Source organism: Phyllopteryx taeniolatus, chromosome 10 (genome assembly GCF_024500385.1).
Source record: "Phyllopteryx taeniolatus isolate TA_2022b chromosome 10, UOR_Ptae_1.2, whole genome shotgun sequence".
Lineage (NCBI taxonomy): Eukaryota > Metazoa > Chordata > Actinopteri > Syngnathiformes > Syngnathidae > Phyllopteryx > Phyllopteryx taeniolatus.
In genome coordinates, this window is record NC_084511.1 from 13,969,897 (window position 1) to 13,983,482 (window position 13,586).

Below are 13,586 nucleotides of genomic sequence, written 5' to 3' on the forward strand. Positions count from 1 at the left end.
TAATCCAATAGAGCATGCATTTTACCTCCTGAAGAGGAGACTGAAGGGAGAAACTCCCAGAAACAAACAAGAACTGAACGAGGCTGCAGTAAAGGCCTGGAAAAGCATTTCAAATGAAGAATGCAACAGTCTGGTGAAGTCAGTGGGTCGCAGGCTTTATGCAGTTATTGCAAGTCAGGGTTATGCCACCAAATATTAAATGTTATTCACTTTAAGTTAATTTATTGTCTGTTCCAATACTTTTGCTCACTTGAAAAGTGGGTGGCTTCAAACAAAAGGTGCTCTGTCCTGGGTTGTTTAACACATCTAGATGTAAATACCATGAAATGAAAGCTGGAATTCTGAACTTTTGTCTCATTCATCTTTTGATCTGAAACCCGAATATCTTCAGTATACAACAAAACAAAGCAATTGACCTTGCCGTTCCCATACTTTTGGAGGAGACTGTATAAGTCCACTCTATTTACCATTTAAATAAGGTGATCTACACAACTTTTACACCTGTTGCCAATTGTGCAACAATCTTAGTAGCTCACGTACAAGCAATCCAAGTAAATCAGGCACCAGTCCGTCTTGCCTCGCTTGAATGCACAGAGATGTTCTTGAGCTCAGTATGGTTGATAAAGTACAATTACATACAGAACTGTACATCATAAAAACAAATAAATAAGTAAGTAAATAAACAAATAAACGAACAAATAAATAAATAACCGTAGATCCTTTGCCTGACTAGTCAGTAGAGGAATGATGTTCAAGGCGTCATTTTAACACTATGGCCTGGTCGAGTCTAGTGTGCAGGCCAGCTGGGCACTGGGTACTGTGCTTGACTGTACTTCAGCAAGGTACTGAGCATCTGGGCCAAGTGTACACCTTTAATGTCTTACAAATGCTTCAACTTGTCACCTCAGTGTAGTAAGCTTTTCATCAGTTTTGTAATTGGACTGGTTTGTTTCCTTACTGCTGCTTATGCAGGTTGGTTGCCTGGAATTTAAAAAATGCTTTTAAAAGAAGTGGTGTGCTGAATGAGAAATAAAGGACAGCACATTAAGTCGGGGAAATAGTGGTGGAAATACACCTAGCTTGCAGGTCAGCACTTTTTGCAAAGCAATATACTTGATTCAGACAATGAATTATATTGCAGCAAAAATCCATTATTCATTCTCATATGGAGCTGCCTGAGGAAAGGCCAGCTGACATAATTTATGTGAATGGAGAAAAGGAAAAAACAACATTAAAATTGACAGATACTCATGTGTGAATAAAGCCATCTGTGTGTCCTTAAAGAGAAAAATAATCAGACAGCTAAGAAATGCAGTACGTGAAGTGTCCATTAGCATAAAACATTACAAACAAGGACAAAAAAAGCAATTAAATCCCAATCACTTGCCAGATGTTACACTGAATTTTACCACTATTCACTATTCAGCATCAAAATCCCCCACTACCATAAATATATATATATACATACAGTGGGTTCGGAAAGTATTCGGAACCCCTTCAATTTTGCACTCTTTTTTATATTGCAGCCATTTGCTAAAAACATTTAAGTTCATTGTTTTACACATTAATGTACACACAGACCCTTTGCTCAGCATTTAGTAGAAGCACCCTTTTGAACTAATACAGCCATGAGTCTTTTGGGGAATGATGCAACAAGTTTTTAACACCTGGATTTGTGGATCCTCTGCTATTTCTCCTTGCAGATCCTCTCCAGTTCTGTCAGGTTGGATGGTAAACGTAGGTGGGCAGCCATTTTAAGGTCTCTCCCGAAATGCTCAATTGGGTTTAGTCAGGGCTCTAGCTGGGCCATTCAAGAACAGTCACAGAGTTGTTCTGAACCCACTCCTTTGGTATTTTAGCTGTATGCTTAGGGCCATTGTCTTGTTTGAAGGTGAACCTTCGGCCCAGTCTGAGGTTCTGAGCACTCTGGAGAAGGTTTTCATCCAGGATATCCCTGTACTTAGCCGCATTCGTCTTTCCTTCGATTCCAACCAGTCTCCCTGTCCCTGCAGCTGAAAAACACACCCACAGCATGATGCTGCCACCACCATGCTTCACTGTTGGGTCAGTATTGGACAGGTGATGAGCAGTGCCTGGTTTTCTCCACACATACCGCTTAGAATTAAAGCCAACAATTGGATATATTTTACCAAAAATGAAACTGGTAGCGCGGTCACTACCATGTCATATGCTACCATGTGTATATATATAATATATATATATATATATACTTATAACATGAAAACCAGATCGGTGAAGCGAAACGTGCATGTCTCCCACGAATTAAAACTGCTACAGTACATTTAGCATTATGGTGAGTTGTATTTTCAATCATTTGTTTTCATTTATTTCTATGCCAGTCTGTCAAAATATCTTTACGTGACACAAAAAACATTGGGCACCTCTGTACTGTACTGAAAAAAGATCAAGGACGTCATCGACTTTCATTTGACTTTCATCACTTTAGGGTTGACTAAAAAAAATCCTTAATTGTTCAACGGCTAGAGTGAAGACATACATCATTTTATACCTGCACAGAGTTTTGAAACAAGATAAATGAAAAGGTTGAACACCACAGGGAATAAAAACTACCACATTAACTCTGGTGGGTTTCCTCAGAAGGCATTAACCGATAGCACAGCTCCTGTCATGGCAGCTTTACCAAAGACTTGTCTCAATAGTGAGTTTAGCAATGTGCAGGTGTGAACACACAGTACAGGCTTCTCTGTTGTCATTTGACATTGGAAAATAAAATCGTCAGACCTATGAGTCCGGGGGAAAAGATGCTATTAACTAAAGTAAGTTCACAACAAACACCTTTATGAAGCATCACATTTCATAAAAGTAAGCATAGTCTGAACTATAGGGTGAAACAAAAAAATACAAAATCCTTATTGAACAACATTAATCCAATAGTCAAATTCCAAAGAGAGTGGTAACTATAAAAGCAATCAGTGGAAGTGAAAACATTGTGGTCTGCATATCAGCACAAAGAATTCCTTACAAAGAACAGTTTAAAGCTTTTTTATTCAAATTGTTACATGCATATAAGTGTATTCATTAAGAAAAATGATATGAAGGCACCCTGCCAGGTCTTGCACAGGGTTATGAAACCTGGAACAAATGTGAGGTGCTGTTGACTCTCTGCACAGTTTATGGCCCATGCAGCAACACCATTAGGTGTTGCAGTGACTGTAGACGTTACTGTGTGCTCAATATGGACTAGTCTATATTGGACTGTACGACCTAATGGCTATGTAGTGAAAATGTGACTCAAAAAAGAAACCCCACTAAAATGTAATAATGATGAATCTGTCCATGTTACAGATCCACAAATTTACAGTACCAAACATGATGTTGTGGTTGCTGGTTTGTGTGGTAGTGTGGGACTGAGACCGCAACATTTGCATTTTGGGGCAGGGGAGTTGCTGGTTCCATTGAGAGCAAACGAGAAAAAATTAATTCCTCTGTCCGTTTTTCATTAAAAATGTAATGGCGTCTTGCTCTGCACATGCACCACAAAACCACAAAATTGCATAATCCTGCTAACTAACTAAGGCATAAATCAACCTGAAAAATACCTCTCGGCATAGCTATCCATTCATCCATTTTCTGTATCGCTTATCCTCACTTTTTTTTTTATTTTATTTTTTTAATCCAAAGGCAATTTCAGCATGGATGTTTTACGGCAGGAGAAGTGCGACTGCTCTCATGCCAGTCAAACCTGATGACAATGTGGCCGACCCTGATTATGTCCCAGCCACCCACCCACCCACAACAAGGGCATTCCAGGCCCAAGTGACAATGGCCCCTCTGCCAATAAGAAATGCATCCAGCCTGCAGTGGAGGTGCTCCTGGATAGTCACAGTGAGGACGATGATGATGATGTGCAGGTCGTATCACAAGCCCAGAGGCAAAGCCGAACCAGTAAGTCATCAACCAGGCCAACCACCTGGCAACAAAACAAACAACTGAACAAGAAGAATTGGGTGCCACCAGCCAGATTGTCGCTGTCCTGGCCAGTACCATGTCTGGCCCCTCAGCCATCTTTTTTCGGTAAACTATTTCACCAGCCTTGAATTTATGCAGAACCTCAATGACCAGAACTGCAGGTACATGGGGACAGCAGAACCAAAAATCCTCCACTCAAGTCCAGCAAGTTGATGGAGAAAAAGGCTGGCCCTCGTGGTACTTGTGACTATGTTACTATGATGGCAGACCGGTCGTCAGGTGGAAAGACAACAAAGCGGTCACTGCGCTGTCAACAGACATGGGGGTCGGGCCGAAGTCTGAAGTCAGTGAGACCAAGAAGAACGAGCTTGTGACCTGTCCAGCTGTCATCAGGAGTTATAATGCCAACATGGGGAGCATTGATAAGAGTGACATGCTGGTACACCTCTACCACACCCCCAAGAAGTCTAAAAGGTGGTACCTGCATCTGTTTGCGTATGCAATTGATGTCTCTATCACAAATGCCTGCGTAGTGTACAAGCGCGACTGTAAAGCCCTTGGGCCAAGAGGCCAGGCGCTGAAGGATTTCCGAATCCAGGTGTTCAAGGGTGCCAGCGGTCAGATCCCTGCCACATCGAGCTCCAGAAGAAGCTCATCTTCATCACTTGAAAGCCTGACCACCAGTTTGGTTGTCCCTCAGCCTGTCCAGTCACACACCAAATGAGGCTGGCCCTCTTCCATGCTCCTGTACATGCCAAGAGCCAGACCTGCAAGTACTGCAGCAGCAAAGACCACATTATTAGATCAAATGTGACCTGCAGAGTCTGCAAGGTCCACCTTTGCATGAACAATGAGCGTAACTGCTTCATTAGGTACCATGAAAAAATGGCCTTGAGGTGTTAAATGTGACACTGAATATGTTGTACTGCATAAGCACTTATATTGCAATGTTCTTTCTACCTGTTGGATTTATCTTACCCAACATTATAAAAAATAGACACAAAAGGAATGAAGACGCTGGTTTCTTTTTCTCATGAGGAGGGCGTATGGGAGATTGTTCAGATCACAGCCTCTCAACACGCTCTAAACAATCTCTCCCGTCGCTCCTGCATTTATTTGAAAATAGGGAGGTTTCTAAGTTTACAAGACATAACGTACTAAGCTACAAGACACAACACACTAAGGATATTTGAAAATAGGAGGGTTTTTTCCCAGACATAATGTTCTAAGCAATAAGACACAACACAAAACATTGGACCAACACCTGTCACGTCCCCGACCACATCCGATCACGTCCTTTGTCCAGGCGCCCTTCCATCGGATGATGCTGAGTCATCTTTTTGAAGGCGAGACATTTAAAATCGTCCATAATACTAATGCAAGCTAAGCAAATAAATGATAACTTCTACAATATATTTAACACTACCTAAAAGGTGTTTTCTTGTATTTTGTCTAGATATACTTTTTCGATTTTGTTTTTACCACTAACGGGCAAGGAACCAAATATGGTAACTTCGTTAAGGTTGATTTCCTGGATGGCCCTGATTTATTTATTTTTGATTTCAGCAGAAATAAAGGTTTGTTATAACCCCCAACAACACTTTTAATTAGAATTTTTGAATTTCAAAGTATTTCAATGAGTGCCCTGTAAGGGTTAATTGCAGGCCTCTTTTGTTCTCCTCTGAGATTTTATGAGGATTTCACTCCATTATCTTGTAAAAGTTTAATATTCTGTTGTTTTACTACTTGTATGCTCAGCCATTTTATTGTCTTCCACCCTCACTATAGTGGAGCTATTATTGCGGCAAATATTAATTTCTATTACGATTAGAAGGAAAGCTGACATGCTGCAAACAACTTGGAACATGACTATGTGCATAATTAAAACTGCTCGCAAAGCTACAATTTTACACTCAAGACTGATGATGCACACACGAATACACAACACTACACTCTAAAGCACCATTCTCCCACTGCCTAATTGGCCTTCTTCAGACAGAGTTGAAAGAAGGACAAAAAAAACAGCAGACTTTTGTTCATACCATTTCGTAATATGGTATATCTAAAAAATAAAAATATGCAACCTCCAGGGATGATCCATTGCGATGGGTTGAAAGAGACTTTTGTCAAAGTTGGGGGTGGACGAGGAAGAGAGAAAACTCTAGAGAAAAGTACAAAGTAGAAAAAAAAATAGAGATTAAAAGAGCCTTCACTGCTTTAATCATGAAAGAGCAGGGAAAAGCAAAGTCCCATGGCCCCTTGCTTAGCACCACACAAACATAGACACAAACACACACACACGCGCACGCACACAAATATATCAACATCAGCACGTGATATAAAATGTCGCTGTCCATGGGAAATGTATTCTTTTATTTTCCCTACCGCTTATTAAGATGAGAAATTTAAAAATCAGTTTTAAATGTATATGTAGTAATAATAATAATAATTATTATTATTATATAAATTTTGTTCCATCACATACAAATATGCATGCAAAGACATGTATTCTTCATACCATGCTTGGGCCGAGATATAAGATCATAATTTCTTACTGGGAAATTTGTGTCTGTAGGGGTATTATTTTCCTCTACCTTAGTTCAGGATAAGTGTGGCTGTGTTTTCGTCAGTGTGCTTATCAAACACCACCTGAAGCCAGACTGAGAGGAGGAATAATGATAAAATCACTGAAGCAGATTTGTGACGTTTACTTCAATTATTGAGTATGGTTGTGTGTGTCTGTGGATGTGTATTTTATTTGGGGGGAGGGGGGGGGCAACGTCACGTTGGAATTTCAAAATAATACAACTTTGAACTGAAATTGCAATACTGCGATACCATAAGGCTGCAATATTTTTGCTCATAGTTATCATACTTTCAGAATCTGACACTGGCCCATGCCGACTGTTTAAGTTTCAAATTGTCTATAGGTGTTAATATGAGTGGTAATGGTTGTTTGTCTATGTGTGCCCTGCAGTTGGCTGTTCACCTGTACCCTGTACCCTGCCTCTCGCCCCCAAGCCATCTGGGAGGGACTCCAGCTCACCTGTGACCCTAATGAGGACAACCGCTATAGAAAAAAGGTTGGAAAAGTTGGATAAATTGTTCATTTCCCCCATGTTCGATCAAGTAACTGTACATCCCATGTTTGCAATGAAGATGTTTGCATGCAAAGAACTGAAAGCCTTCATTCTTTCGCCTAGGATTGTTTTGGGACAATATAATAAAGTGTCCCTTTGACCTTCCTTGTAAATGACAAAATTTGGTTTGGTGGCATCCAAAACGTGTACATCTGTTAGCAGAATGTCAACAATATGTTCAAGCTTTCCACATACACCCTGTGAATTGTGGAAATGCAGAGATTGTTTCAACAATGCTATTGCCTTTTACGGGGCCCAGCTGGAGTGGACGATAACAGAGATAACATAGTTCATTTCTCTAGAGGGCCTGCATCTGTTTATTGTTCTGCAGTGTCAGGAGGTAATGGTGAAATGTGTTAACCAAATACAGCTCCAAGTTTAAATGTTTGCATTCCAGTGTGTGCTCTGCAGCCTCACACTTGAGAACACAAGATTTCCTGCACCTTGCAATTGGCGGGGGAGTGGAGGAGCTTACAGAATTGGCTTCACCTTACCTGAAAACGGTCTGTCATTTGAACAGGAGACCTTCAGCGTTGTCTGCTCCATATTTTCTTTTATTAGAGATTCTTTCAGTATCTCGGGTTTCTCAGCCCCCTTCGATTTCTTCACCCACTTTCAGACTGAAAGCTGCCGGCTTCTATGGTCCCTTTTCTTTTTGATGCATTGTGCGAGACAAAATTATACACTGGGTGAGCTTATTAGGTGGGCGTTGAATATTAAAATACTATCTGAACAACATTATCAGAGCGAGGAGCTCAGCCTGTACCATGTACAGACTGTAGATGCACACCAGGGGTGAAAGGAAGAACAAAAAAGCTCTCACAACCTTTTGAGCATTTCATAATGTGCCGCCTGAATCAGGAGTGGAAGAATACAGGAAGAGAGTTAGCAAAACACAGGAGAACCAGATCCTACACAAACTCCCTCCATCATGCAAGGACAGCTCACTAATAGAGTTATTTACATGCATGCAGTGACTCTATCTGTCTTTCTCATCTTCAACACACACACTCACACATTTGCATGATTTTGCTCCAGGATGTCACCGATATAAATGGCTGAATGCCCACTCCACCCACTGAGATTTATCAAAAACAAACCTAATACATGGGTGCACTCATGCATGTGTATGAGCAGTGTGAGATTCCGTAGGGTCAGCGTTTTGTGGATGCAATGGTGTATCTTTTTGTGTTTAATTGACAGCGGGAGAAGTAGGCCTGTCCATGTAGACTTACTTGTTCCCTGCATTCAGTTTACAGCTGATATTAGTAACTTTTCAATTCAAGTGTGTGTCTCATTTACAAAAAGCCAGACTGATGCTATTAACCAAGTTTGATTATGTTTTAACACCGCAGGTTAGCATGGAAATTGCCATTATTTAGATCTGCCAAAGTCAAAAGCATGAAATTGAGATGCATTGTTTTGATGGTGTGTTGGGTTGACTTGTTAATTAGCAAGACTGCATCAAAACTACTGACTGGTTTTTGCACAAAGTACAGGGATTCCACCTGAGCCAAAGAAGAAGCCATTAAAGTTTGGCTATAGTTGTCACATACCCATACATATTTGTTACTACCACATTTTGTCTCAGTAGCGCATGAGCAAAGGAAGAACATATTGGTAAGGATGTGGTTAAATGTGTGGACGAAAGAATTTCGTTTCACTCCCTGACTGGACAAAACTCTGTGGCGAGATTTGAGATGGAAAGAAGAGCCTGCAACATCTTTTTGAAATATCCATGTGGATGCAGCCAATGAAAAATCTCACAACTTATCTATTTGCAACATCTAGTGTTAAACTGTGGGTGGTGTGGTACACAGGGTAAGTGTATTCCCTGCAACCAGAGGGTTGCCGGTTCATATCCCTGTCTGAGTGCATGTTGTTGTTGTTTCCTTTGGCAGGACACTTTGATTTCTGTCTATTTAGTGTTTTTATTTCCATGAAGGTGTGTGCTTTTCTCACGTTTTGTTGTAACCTGTTTTTGTAATTTCTGTGTTCTTAACTTGTACAGTATCTTTGAGAACCTTCTAAAAGTGCTCTACAAATAAAATCTAATATTTATTATTAATATTTATTGTTTGTGACGTTTAAGTTAAGGTTATTTAAGGTTACACATTTCTATGCTAAGGAGCAGGAGGAACACAACGTTGTATCAAAGACTGGAATCTAGCTGCTGAGTAAGATAGGGATTACTCAGTACCAAGGGCAAATTTTTGGCAGTAGCTATTTTTAAAACGGATAACCATGGTTGTCAACATCTCTCATTGGAGAGGCTTAGGAGAAACTCTTATCTTCATCTTGTTGAGGGAGGCTTGCAATTGCGGCAGCACTGGAGCTGTTTTTTAAAAAAAATGTATAATTAGAAAAGACCACTGAAAGAAAAAACAATCAATGTTCATGATGAATGCATGAATCAGGGTTCAGTTAAGGCACAGGTGTCAAACTGGTGGACTGGGGGACGCAGCCAACCCACCCCAGGATTTTATGTGGCCCAAGAAGGAAAATTATGTTCCTCGACTTCATGTTTCTTGATAAAATATCAAAATTGTATATTGTCTTCACTTGTAGTAACATTAAGAAACAGTAAGCATTTTGTTGTTGCAATCCCCCTTTCAAAAAAAATGTATAATAGTTGGAAAAACATGTTTTTATAGGCTTCCGATTTCAAAACTATTTATCAATCAATTTGTCGTGCATATGTAATCATATGAGGTGATAATTCGTTTATATGGATTCACAGTCATAACGGCCCTCTGAGGAAAGTCATAACTACGATTTGGCCTGTGACAAAAATGAGTTTGACACCCCTGAGGGGTTAACATGGCTGTGTAAAAATATGCTGTATCATGCCCTGGTGATCACAACTTTGGAACAAGGTGGCAAGAAGAAAAGATGTGGATTTGAAAGAGGGTTTATTGACGGGGCATGGATGACAGGGGCTTTGGTCATAAAAGGCAGTTTGTCTTGCAAGCACTGACTGAACTGAACGTATTGGATTTTGTGTGATTTCTGAGGTGACTGAGAATGACGGTGCAAGACGTGATCCGACTGTCTCAGCAGGATACATAAGTACAAATCGCAGTTGATTGAGGATGATTGCACTTTTTACATCGAGTGAATAATGGGGAATGTCTCACAGCAAGGAGGTCTTCGGTTCGATTCTGGGCTCGGTCCTTTCCGTACAGGGGGTCCTATGCGGTAGTAAAGTCATAATGATAATAAATATTTGTATGAAAACTCTTCTAGGCCCGAAATATAAAACAATCAAATGAACAGCAATACTTTAAGTATGGCAGTAACTGAGGATGCCTTCTTGTGCATATTCCTGTGCCACTGCGTAGACTAGTGCATTGCGGGCCGTTCGTTACGATAGTGCATTGAGTTTACGTTATCACCTTTCTTCTTTCTGTAGAGTTCTCACTGAATTCTGAGAACACATTCACTGTTGCAATACAGTATGTCAGCACAATTATTTTTCTGTAACGAGCATTAATAGCTATGATGATGATAAAATGATCAGTGATCATTTCCAGGTCCTTTTGTTTGTACCTTAAGAGCTCTTCTTAAGCAAACCATCCAATTGCTAACAAGTGTTAGTCATGTACAATTGGACATACTGTATGATCAACACAAAATTTTTGTTAAAGTTTTTGTCAATGCATATGGCTGGCGCATGGCAGCAATGTGACCTCTAACAACACCACGCTCAGAGCCTAAAATTCAGATGTTGTATCATGTTAATCTGGATATTGTGCTATTCAAACATATATTTTAACAAAAGTTGTCATCGTGAGAATACCAGAGTGTTTTGGAACAGTTTTGCTAAGCAAACCCTGCAGCACATGCTTGATTAATTTGGGCAAGGCGACAGGAGATAGTCTTGAATAATGATCGTTTGTCGTGTTTCAATGTTTCTGTTGCTGTTTTTTGTTTCATGCATGCACATTTGGACACACAATTTGAGTAGTTTATCCCGGAGGCACACATCAAGGGCTGCATGGTGCAAAATGATAAAAAAGACATTATATGTGATTAATACGCTTGTCCTCCAGCTTGTGGTAAGCTTATGTCTACACTCAATCATCTCCTGAATCTATTAGAAATGATTGATTTTGTAGAAAAGACAACAAGAGTTGAAAAGGGAGACAAAAAGTGAGAGGGAAGGTGAATGATAGAGGATGAAGATGGATGAAGACCAACATGGACTGAGACGATAACACTAAATATCTGTAGCATATCATTGGCAATGTATGGGACACAAATGAATGGTCCTGTATTTATCATAACACAGACAACTTGGCATGCAAAGCATCTGGTCTCTGTAGTGAACCATCCATTCATCCATCCATCCATCCATTGTGTGTACCACTTATCCACACTAGGTTCGTGGGTGAGTGGGAACCTATCATAGCTGACTTTTTGGTGCAAAAGGCGGTGTGCGTCCTGAACTGTGGGCCAATCACGGGGCATATCGACAAACAACCACTCACATTCAAGCTGAAGTACCTGGAGAAAATCCATGGAAGCACCGAGGGGAATGTAAACGCCACACAGGAAGGCCAGAGCCTGGATTTGAACCCCCAAACACAGAACTGTTCACAGAGGCGCCCTTCTGTGGTGGACTTTTAGTTTTAATGTCTAATATCATCTTTGTAACTGTGGGAGGGTTTAGAACCACTTTCAAGGCAGAGCAATGTCTAGTAAAGTAAAGTAAACAACAGAAACACTATGGGGACGGATGAGGACACCTGCAGTTCGCAATCACCACTAGAGTCGATTTACTTTCACTCACAAACCCACAAGTCAGCTGAGTGTTCCCTTACCAATTAAATATAATGGCTGAGTCACTTTGAGTAACCTTGCAAAACATACCGTGACCTTGCATGAAGATGATGCATTTCAATTTTTTCACTGTCATAGAAGAGTCTACATAAGTAAACCAGAGTAGTAAAAGGTTTAAACAACAAATTGTGTACTAATCATTGGAAGGCGCATCTTATAAAGACTAAAGGCAGCTCACTTTATGGTGTAAAATGGATGTTAATTTATTGCTGCTGTTGCCATGCCGTTCTGAGCAGGCAGGACAGAACTGTGTAGCTGGCAGTTTCTTGAATGTACAATATGTGCAGCCACACAGGGTGCCGTTTTTGGGAAGGTGGCATCGCACCCCCTAACAAAATGCCACGTCAAATGGTGTTCTATTGGCATCATGACATGTAATTCATTGGCTTTTGTATCAGGAATTTGCGGCCCCTTCTGAAGACAAAATGGCTCTTCAAGAATTTTGCAAATAAACATTGAAGTAAGAAGTTACCTATGCTAAGACAGTATGAGGTCTTCGTTTTTCTAAGAGTTCTGTACTTGGAGGAGGAGCTAAGGTTAGCTCGCTTTTGAAAGAAAGTTACCGCGGGTGTCATGGCCAAGAGATTAATTAAAAACTCACCAGCAACGGAGGGCTCGTTACGGCTTGACAATTTACAATTGCAAGTTGCGATATTCTCCGCTTTTTTGGGGGGGTTCAAATGAATTGACAATACATCAAAGTGAGAGTTAGAATTCTCCGATAATGTCAGTGGTAACAGTAAAAGGAATCAGTGTGCATTTAAATGGGACCTCAGTTTTACTGTTTATTGATACTAGTCCTGTCTTGTAATTTGAATTAATAACATAACAATATGTTAATATTCATGCTCAATCCAGGCATGTTTCATATCAAAATGTGGTTGTATATGTATGCAGTTTTGAACTCTAAGTTTTAGTGTGACTTTACAGGCAATTTTCAGTCAAATTACAAATTGCACCAACTTTAAAAACTAATCTTAATGAAAAAAAATGTAAGCATCTTTGTAATGCCTTAATATAATGTAATTGGGAGGAAGTAAATGGAATGGCCTTTCTCTATCTTTAAAAGAAACGCATATCAACAAGTGGGTGATGAACAAATACATGTGAGATAGTTGTAGTTCCTGACTATAAACTACAAAATAGAAACAGATTGGAGATGTTTTTCTTTCCATTTGTTTCCCTGCCTCATCATTTGAGCATTTAAAGTGACTCCATCCATCATAGCAAGTGTTTACTGCATATCCTACCCTTGTACTGCTATGCCCATGAGTTGAAAGCTTAGACCGTTCATAGTCCCTGAGCAAAAAAAGCTCACCATATGTTTTGTTCCACTTTATATCTTGTTGGGCAGAGGAACTCATCCAACATCATCGTTTCCCTCTGCAGTTCCACTATGTCATCTCGAATTTATGAGCTTGCCATCCTCAATATATTCCAATGAGATTTTCAGCCACAAATTCAAAGCAATGACTCCTGCTGACGTTGTCTCCTCGACTTCTACTTCAGCTGTCCATCAAACCTCTGAAGTAACAATCACTGTGTAAATGGATGGGACTGAACATGCATACAGTAGATGTGGTGCTGCCACCCTGGCGACCACCACTGACTTTTAAAAAAAGTTAGTGAAACTCATCCTGGAATATAAAGAAT

At 40.2% G+C, this 13,586-nt stretch overlaps 1 long non-coding RNA gene across 1 annotated transcript in view; it reads left to right on the plus strand.

Moving 5' to 3' along the window:
• Positions 1-13,586, plus strand: part of LOC133485002 (uncharacterized) — a 68,789-nt gene that overhangs the window by 54,252 nt on the left and 951 nt on the right. The window contains exon 2 of the long non-coding RNA XR_009790575.1: positions 6,929-7,034. This is a non-coding gene — a long non-coding RNA (uncharacterized LOC133485002). The remainder of the gene's footprint in view (positions 1-6,928; positions 7,035-13,586) is intronic.